Below are 7495 nucleotides of genomic sequence, written 5' to 3' on the forward strand. Positions count from 1 at the left end.
GAAACCGGAGCACCCGGAGGAAACCCATGCGGACACGGGGAGAACATGCAAACTCCACACAGAAAGGCCCTCGCCGGCCACGGGGCTCGAACCCAGGACCTTCTTGCTGTGAGGCGACAGCGCTAACCACTACACCACCGTGCCACCCATTTAAATATCACAATCCTAAATATTATCGGTTTAGAGGCTCCTTGACTTTACGACATGAAGAACAGAAGGGCAATAATATAACAACAACCAATCAGAATTCAGATACAACAACCAATCAGAATTCAGATACATTCTGTTGCTGAGTAAAATTGTAACCTTTCAACGTATCAAAAAAGTTCTCGAGCGCTCGTGCTGTTTTACCGTTAGACCAATCACATCTCAGCTTAAACTCGCATTCTAAACTAGTTGCAGCTCCCACAGAAGAGAGCGCCTCCCCCTGCAGCCTCATGGAACGCAGGGTTTAAGGCTCCGGATGGGTTTTACTGCCGTTTATGAGGGAAAGGAACAAACACCCTCCCGACAGCCAATAAAACACATTTGCGAATTGGTAGAATGAGTTAATCATCACATGCAAGATTTGCAATTAATCAAATGAATTTATTATTATTATTATTATTATTAATAATTAATTACTACAGTTCTAAACTTCAAATTTTAAAAGTCTGGGCTTTGGAGAGATGATGGATCTCTTTTGGTGGAACACAACGGAGCAGAATATTGTGACCCCCAAGTCGATGTCTCTCTTCAAAAGGATCCAGCTGTTGGGGGCGGAGTCTAGCTGTGTTTACCTTCCTGGAGTTTAATATTTCAGCTACCCTATTTCAGCTCTCTGCTCTAAAAAAAAATAAATTTAATCAATCATCATCATTCAGAAAACACATCAAACACAAAAATGACATAGGATTTTTTTTTTCAAGAAGGGCACTATTCCTGGAGGTACTGCAATACCAGATTGATGCATGGAGTAGAAGGAGCAAGCCCCTATTCCAGCTCCCTGTTCTAAAAATCTGTTTAATATAACATTTTCATTTAAAGAACATATCAGATATTAAACTGATAAGAACAGATCTTAACCAAAATACAGAAAACTGATAACTGGCTGCAGTTAACAGCTTTAAATATACAACTTCCAAATATTAAAATCCAGAAAGGTAAACACAGCTGAATCCTTCTGAAGAGAGATATTATCTCAGGGGTACACCAAATGGTTGGAAGAGATTCTTTGTAAGAAGCTTGATATTTCTAATATTTGACCACTAAAAATGTACAACTCAGCCAGAGCAGAACCTACAAAAAAAAAAAAAACACACACACACAGTTGAGCTTACTAAGATGCCTCTCTCCAGCAGTCTGTAGTAAACCACAAAAGCTTTATATGTTAATGAAGAGAAACCTAAGCTACATTTAACACTGGATCAGGTTAGTGAAACTGTATTGGAGGTCCAGAAAGCTGGTATAGGATAATTTGACCTTGGCCAATCTCTTACACCTTTACAGCTTTATTATCCATTGCAAACAGGCAGGGAAATGTCTGACCAACGAGCATTTTTGATAGATAGATAGATAGATAGATAACATTTTTGGTGGTCAAATGTTAGAAATATTGAGCTTTTTGCATGGACCCCCCTCACACGCCCCCAAGACGATGTCTCTTTTCAAAAGGATTCAGCTGTCAGTAAGTAAGTAACTAGGGAGTGGGGATTGTTGAATTTTGAAAAGGAACAGCTGAGTGTTGTGTGATCTGTCTAATGAAAAAGTAGGGGAAAGAATTACTGCAGACTAATGGTCCAGCTGCTTGTTGAGCATGGAGAAAACCAGGAAATAGGGAAAAGTTAGGTCGGGCAAAGAAATAAATATTTTTTCTTTATTATTTTAACAAGGTCACCAATAAACAAATAATATCTTGACAAATAATATCTGGAAATAATATTTTGTTATCAAAGATGGCAAAAGCAACAATAGAGCTTTGGTCAGACCTCAAGTTATTTGACACATGGAGAGTCACTAATGCATGAGAGAAAGATTTCACATTTTTCCTCACATCCCCATCATTCTTTTTCTAGAATTGATTATATTTTCATCTCTAGATCGGCCCTTGACAGAACCGGAGCCTGCTCCATTAACACATGCATTTTCTCAGACCACTCATCAATCTCTATAGAACGCCTGCCTCCTTACTATGACCCTTTATCTAGACATTGGCGTTTAAATCCATCTCTTCTTAGCAATCCTGCATTTTTAACATATTTAGGAAATCAATGGGAACTTTTTTATTTCTACAAATGATTCACCTGAGGTTTCAGCCTCGACCTTATGGGAAACAGACAAGGCCTTCCTCAAAGGGTCTATCATTTTTTACACAACTGCGAAGAGGAAGAACATATTAGCAAAACAGTTGGAGCTTGATCGAGACATTGCTATCATGGAAAGAGATTTTAAAGTGTCTTTCTCCAGTTCTGTGTTGAAGAAATTAGAAGCAGCCAGATCTGCTTTAGATCAACTGCTAACTCAAAAAGCAGAATCAGCAATATTTTATGCCAGGCACAGACTGTTGAATCTGGGAATAAATCCGTCTGGCTACTTGCTCATCTAGCTCAAGCTATACTCATCTGAGTGTCAAAACATATCAATTCGAAGGATTTTTTTTTTGACAGAATTAATCTCCCTAACCTATCTGAAGAAAGCAGAAAAGGTCTGTGTAGGCCAGTCACAGCCTAGGAAGTCTTGGAGGCCATTAAATCCCTACAGAGTGGGAAAGCACCAGGCCCTGATGGGTTTGGACCTGAATTTTATAAAAAGATGGCAAAGTTTGAAGTGGGGCACTTAACTAACATGTTTATGGAATCATTTAGGAGGGGCACACTCCCACCAACTTTAAATCTCACCCATATTTCTCTGATTTTAAAGAAAGATAAATCTCCTGATCTTTGTACATTCTATAGACCAATAAGCTTGCTTGGGGTTGATTGTAAAATTTTGTCTACGCTTCTGGCTAGAAGTTTGAAAGAAGTGTTGCCCATTTGAGTGAGACTGGACCAGACATGATTCATCAGGGGTAGGAACTCACACTCCAGTGTCCGACGGCTTCTAAATGTTATACAATTAACGCAAATGACAAAAAAGCAAGGTTGTTGCTGTGTCACTGGATGCTGAAAAAGCATTTGATCAGGTGGGAGTATCTATTTGATGTTTTGAACAGGTATGGTTTGGACTCCAGTTTTGTTGAGTGGATCAAGGTGCTGTACAGGTCCCCAGCTGCGAGGGTTTTCATAAATGGTTCAGTATCGGATATCTTCCCCTTGAGTAGAGTAGAGGTACTCGTCAGGGCTGTCCTCTCTCACCTTTATGATTTGCACTGGAACAGAACAGGAAATGTGAGGCCAGCCAGGAATTTGAAAGAATCTGAGAGGAAACACCACAAAGGCAGGGCAAAATGGGCTCTGTGGCGCAAAGGATAGCGTGTTGGACTTCTAGGGTCATCAGAGAAGCCATTCAAAGGTTGTGGGTTCAAGTCCTACCAGAGTCATTTCCTTTTGCATACGCTCTGCAGGGAAGCTTCTTCCAAACAAAATCGTCGACCTGAGGTGAAATCCTTTGGATATGGCCATTCCCTCTTTTCCGTCTGAGATGCAATTCTTTCTTGACCCCAGTCAAACAGCAATATCACCATGTTCCACCTCTTCCTACGAATTTGGCCAAAAGGAAGCTGTACCTGAAATTCCAGTTCCTCACAATACTCATGACATTCACTCCTGCCATAATTTGTGCTTACACCTCCAAAGCCAACACTTGTGTTCTCCATGTGGGAGAAAACCCAGCAGCGCCTGATGCAAGACTCTACTGAATGTTGATTTCAGTTGCTCACAGAGAAGGCTTGTTGCATTTACAGGCTTGCCGATTCAGGTCCTGCCACAGGTCTTTGCTCTCGAGACTCTCTTGAAGGTTTCTTTCAATTGCTTACAAAAATGCACCTCTACAATCAAGAAGTACAGGCAAGTAGTATGGCGCCCATAATTGTGGAAGAGCGTGAGATGAAAAGCCATGCCAAGATGATAAAACTGGCCCAATAGGGACTGCCAGTAAACAGGAGCCATGGTATCCCAGCAGTGCCTGAGACAAAAGTCTTCTGTCAGTGCAAGACCAATTCCTTCCGTGCCCATCTTACTTTCTGAGCTGAAAAACGAGCGAAGATGGCATGGTGGCATACTGGATGTTGAATTGCAGGCCTTGTGCTGATGCTTGTGGGTTGAGATCCTCCCAGAGTTCATTGGTTTTGAGGTTTACTGCATGTTCATTTCATCTGTTATGACGAGAAAAGGACTTGTCCCTGGAACAGAACAGGAAACGTGAGGCCAGCCAGGAATTTGAAAGAATCTGAGAGGGAACACCATGAAGGTAGGGCATAATGGGCTCTGTGGCGCAATGGATAGCATGTTGGACTTCTAGGGTCATCAGAGAAGCCATTCAAAGGTTGTGGGTTCAAGTCCCACCAGAGTCATTTCCTTTTGCATACACCCTGCAGGGAAGCTTTTTCCAACCGAAATCGTCGACCGAGGCGAAATCCTTTGGATATGGCCATTCCCTCTTTTCCATCTGAGATGCAATTCTTTCTTGACCCCAGTCAAACAGAAATATCACCATGTTCCACCTCTTCCTATGAATTTGCCCAAAAGGAAGCTGTACCTGAAATTCCAGTTCCTCACAATACTCATGACATTCACTCCTGCCATAATTTGTGCTTACACCTCCAAAGCCCACACTTGCGTTCTCCATGTGGGAGAAAACCCAGCAGCGCCTGATGCAAGACTCTACTGAATGTTGATTTCAGTTGCTCACAGAGAAGGCTTGTTGCATTTAAAGGCTTGCCGATTCAGGTCCTGCCACAGGTCTTTGCTCTCGAGACTCTCTTGAAGGTTTCTTTCAATTGCTGACAAAAATGCACCTCTACAATCAAGAAGTACAGGCAAGCAGTATGCCACCCATAATTGTGGAAGAGCGTGAGATGAAAAGCCATGCCAAGATGATAAATCTGGCCCAAAAGGGACTGCCAGTAAACAGGAGCCATGGTATCCCAGCAGTGCCTGAGACAAAAGTCTTCTGTCGGTGCAAGACCGATTCCTTCCGTGAAGATGTTTGACATCTTCAATATCGCTTGCCTTCAGTATGTAAACAAAGCTCACTTGTCCCCCAGGACAAGGGCAGTAACGGTTGCGAATGTAAGTGTGACATCGGTGCAAGGGGTCTGTTGCAAATTTTGGCAATGTGGCACAAAGTTATTGAAGGGAACTTATTTATAATCTCACCATCTGGTGTGACCTAGATGAGGATGGGTTCTCTTTTGAGTCTGGTTGTTCTCAAGGTTTCTTCCTCATGTCATCTCATGGAGTTTTTGGTTGTTTCTCAGAGATGAACCCTTAAATATTGTACAAAAAAAAAAACTCCTTCAAGATTGTTTCCCAGCAAAACAAGTCCTAGCCACTGACATAAGCAGTTCTTGGTTCTAAACCAGCAAGGATTTGGTGACACACTGTGACCAGTTTTCCTGGTTGAGAGCTGTTTCTTTGGCTGTGGAAACTTCAAGAACTGGCTCAAGATTAGGCACCAGCTCGGAACCAGCCCTCAGTGGAAAAGTGGTGACTTGGTGGACAAGTGGTATTCGAGGATCAGCAAAGGGTCCTCAAGGTTCTGCTTTGGGCTGACTCTACAATAGATAGGTGCCTGTTTAGAGCACTGGTCTTGTAAACCAGGGGTGGTGATTTCAATTCTCACTGGGGCCTTTGACCTTCCTTCTGAAGGTAGAGAGTTCTGAGCTAAGATATTGGGACTGAGGAAAAGTGGTGCCTGTATCATTCATTGCTTGTGAGTTCTCATTGTTTCTTCAAAACAGTTCTGCTCAATTCTCTATCAGTGAGCCAGTTGATATAAAAAAAAAGACTGCAGCTAAAACTCTAAAGGATTCTTATCATGCTGCACATATTCGTAAGTTCCTGGTGACACAATTATAATTTTGGACTATGTAGTGCTAGGAAACTTCGGACAAGAAGACTATGAGATATGCATGGAAAAAGCATGAGGTTGAGAAAATTACATTTTTTTTTAAGAACCAAAAACACTGGTCAGCTTTTTTTGGTTGGAGTTCTCATCACCTGAAAACCACTGGCTGCTGCTGAGGATGGCCCCACATGAAGAGCCTACTCAAGCGAGTAGGACGCTTCTTTGCTTTGCTCCTGCTTTGCTTCTGCTTGATCTTTATTTTACTTTTTCACTTAATTTCCACTATTTCTTCATTTTATTTTTCACCTTTACAAGATAAGTTAGCTTTTAAAACAAAATGCCAGGGTGCAAAAAATCCAGGAGATCCTGCAGAAAATGCACAGAACTAGAACAGAGGATTTCTATCCTGGAATCAAAGATTGATGCTCTGCCAAAGACGGATGAACTAAGAGCGATATCTCACGAAAGGAGTACAGAAACAGTGGCTGAGAATGCAGAGATTGCACCCCGACAGGCCGATGGCATTGCAAATCGAGTGGATGAATGCATCGATCTAACAAAGCAAAATGTGAGTACAGAAAACTGGCACACTATGGGTGGCAGGCCCAAAAATAAAAACAGAAGAGTAATTACCTCAACACCAGTTCGTTCTGATACTATGCAACCCATGCTCCACAGCCATGCTATTAGAAATAGAGCCAGGTCTACAAACTACAATAGGATTTACAATCTTATGGAAAATCCACATCCCATAAGGCTTCAGAACAAATTTGAATGCCTCAGGGATGTGGAAGTGGAATTTTCAGCCGGACAAGCACATCATAGAAAGAGATCGCACCACAACCGAAGAGCTGTGGGAAGAGGCAAAAAGCAGCTCGTAACACCACCTGATCCCACAACCCTTGTTCTTGGTGATTCCACTGTAAGACATTTAAAAGGACATGGGATGATTATTTGCAGTGTTGGGCAAGTTACTTCAAAACTGTTTTGCATTATTTATTACTTGTTACTGTCATTTTAAAGTAATGAGTTACATTACAATATTACTGTATTTAAAATGTAAGGCATTACACTACTATTGCATTACTTCTAAGTTACTCTCACCAAAATAACTGGAAGTATGGATTTGGCAATCTAAATGTAGCTCAAGACGCTCAATTAGCTCATCACACATCCAGTGGAAGGTGATGTGGTATCTGACTGAGCTAGGCTTATGGTTAAAAACAGTAGAATATAATAGCCACAGTGATGGCTCATGGCACAATACAAGGAACAATCATTGCAAGAACAGACAATAGGTGAAAGTCTGGCAAATTGTGATAGAAATACTGTAACTTTAGGCCTATTCATATTAACATTAATTGAACTGTAATGTACTGTAATGTCTAAAGATATGACAGGATACAAGATTAGCATTTCTATGCCTTTATTGTTTTCAAGTTTACAGCATTAAGCATAGTTTATGCTTCATAAAAAAAAAAAAAGATTAGCCCTAAGGGATATGACTCCA

At 41.3% G+C, this 7495-nt stretch overlaps 2 non-coding genes and 1 pseudogene across 2 annotated transcripts; 2 read left to right on the top strand and 1 right to left on the bottom strand.

Moving 5' to 3' along the window:
• Positions 1-905: 905 nt before the first annotated feature.
• On the bottom strand, positions 906-1084 carry LOC132897646 (U2 spliceosomal RNA; annotated as a pseudogene).
• Positions 1085-3427: 2343 nt separating this feature from the next.
• On the top strand, positions 3428-3517 carry trnar-ucu (transfer RNA arginine (anticodon UCU)). The gene is given in 2 exon segments: positions 3428-3464; positions 3482-3517. It is a non-coding gene; the product is annotated as a tRNA-Arg (tRNA).
• Positions 3518-4399: 882 nt separating this feature from the next.
• On the top strand, positions 4400-4489 carry trnar-ucu (transfer RNA arginine (anticodon UCU)). The gene is given in 2 exon segments: positions 4400-4436; positions 4454-4489. It is a non-coding gene; the product is annotated as a tRNA-Arg (tRNA).
• Positions 4490-7495: the final 3006 nt, after the last annotated feature.

Source organism: Neoarius graeffei, chromosome 1, assembly GCF_027579695.1.
Source record: "Neoarius graeffei isolate fNeoGra1 chromosome 1, fNeoGra1.pri, whole genome shotgun sequence".
Lineage (NCBI taxonomy): Eukaryota > Metazoa > Chordata > Actinopteri > Siluriformes > Ariidae > Neoarius > Neoarius graeffei.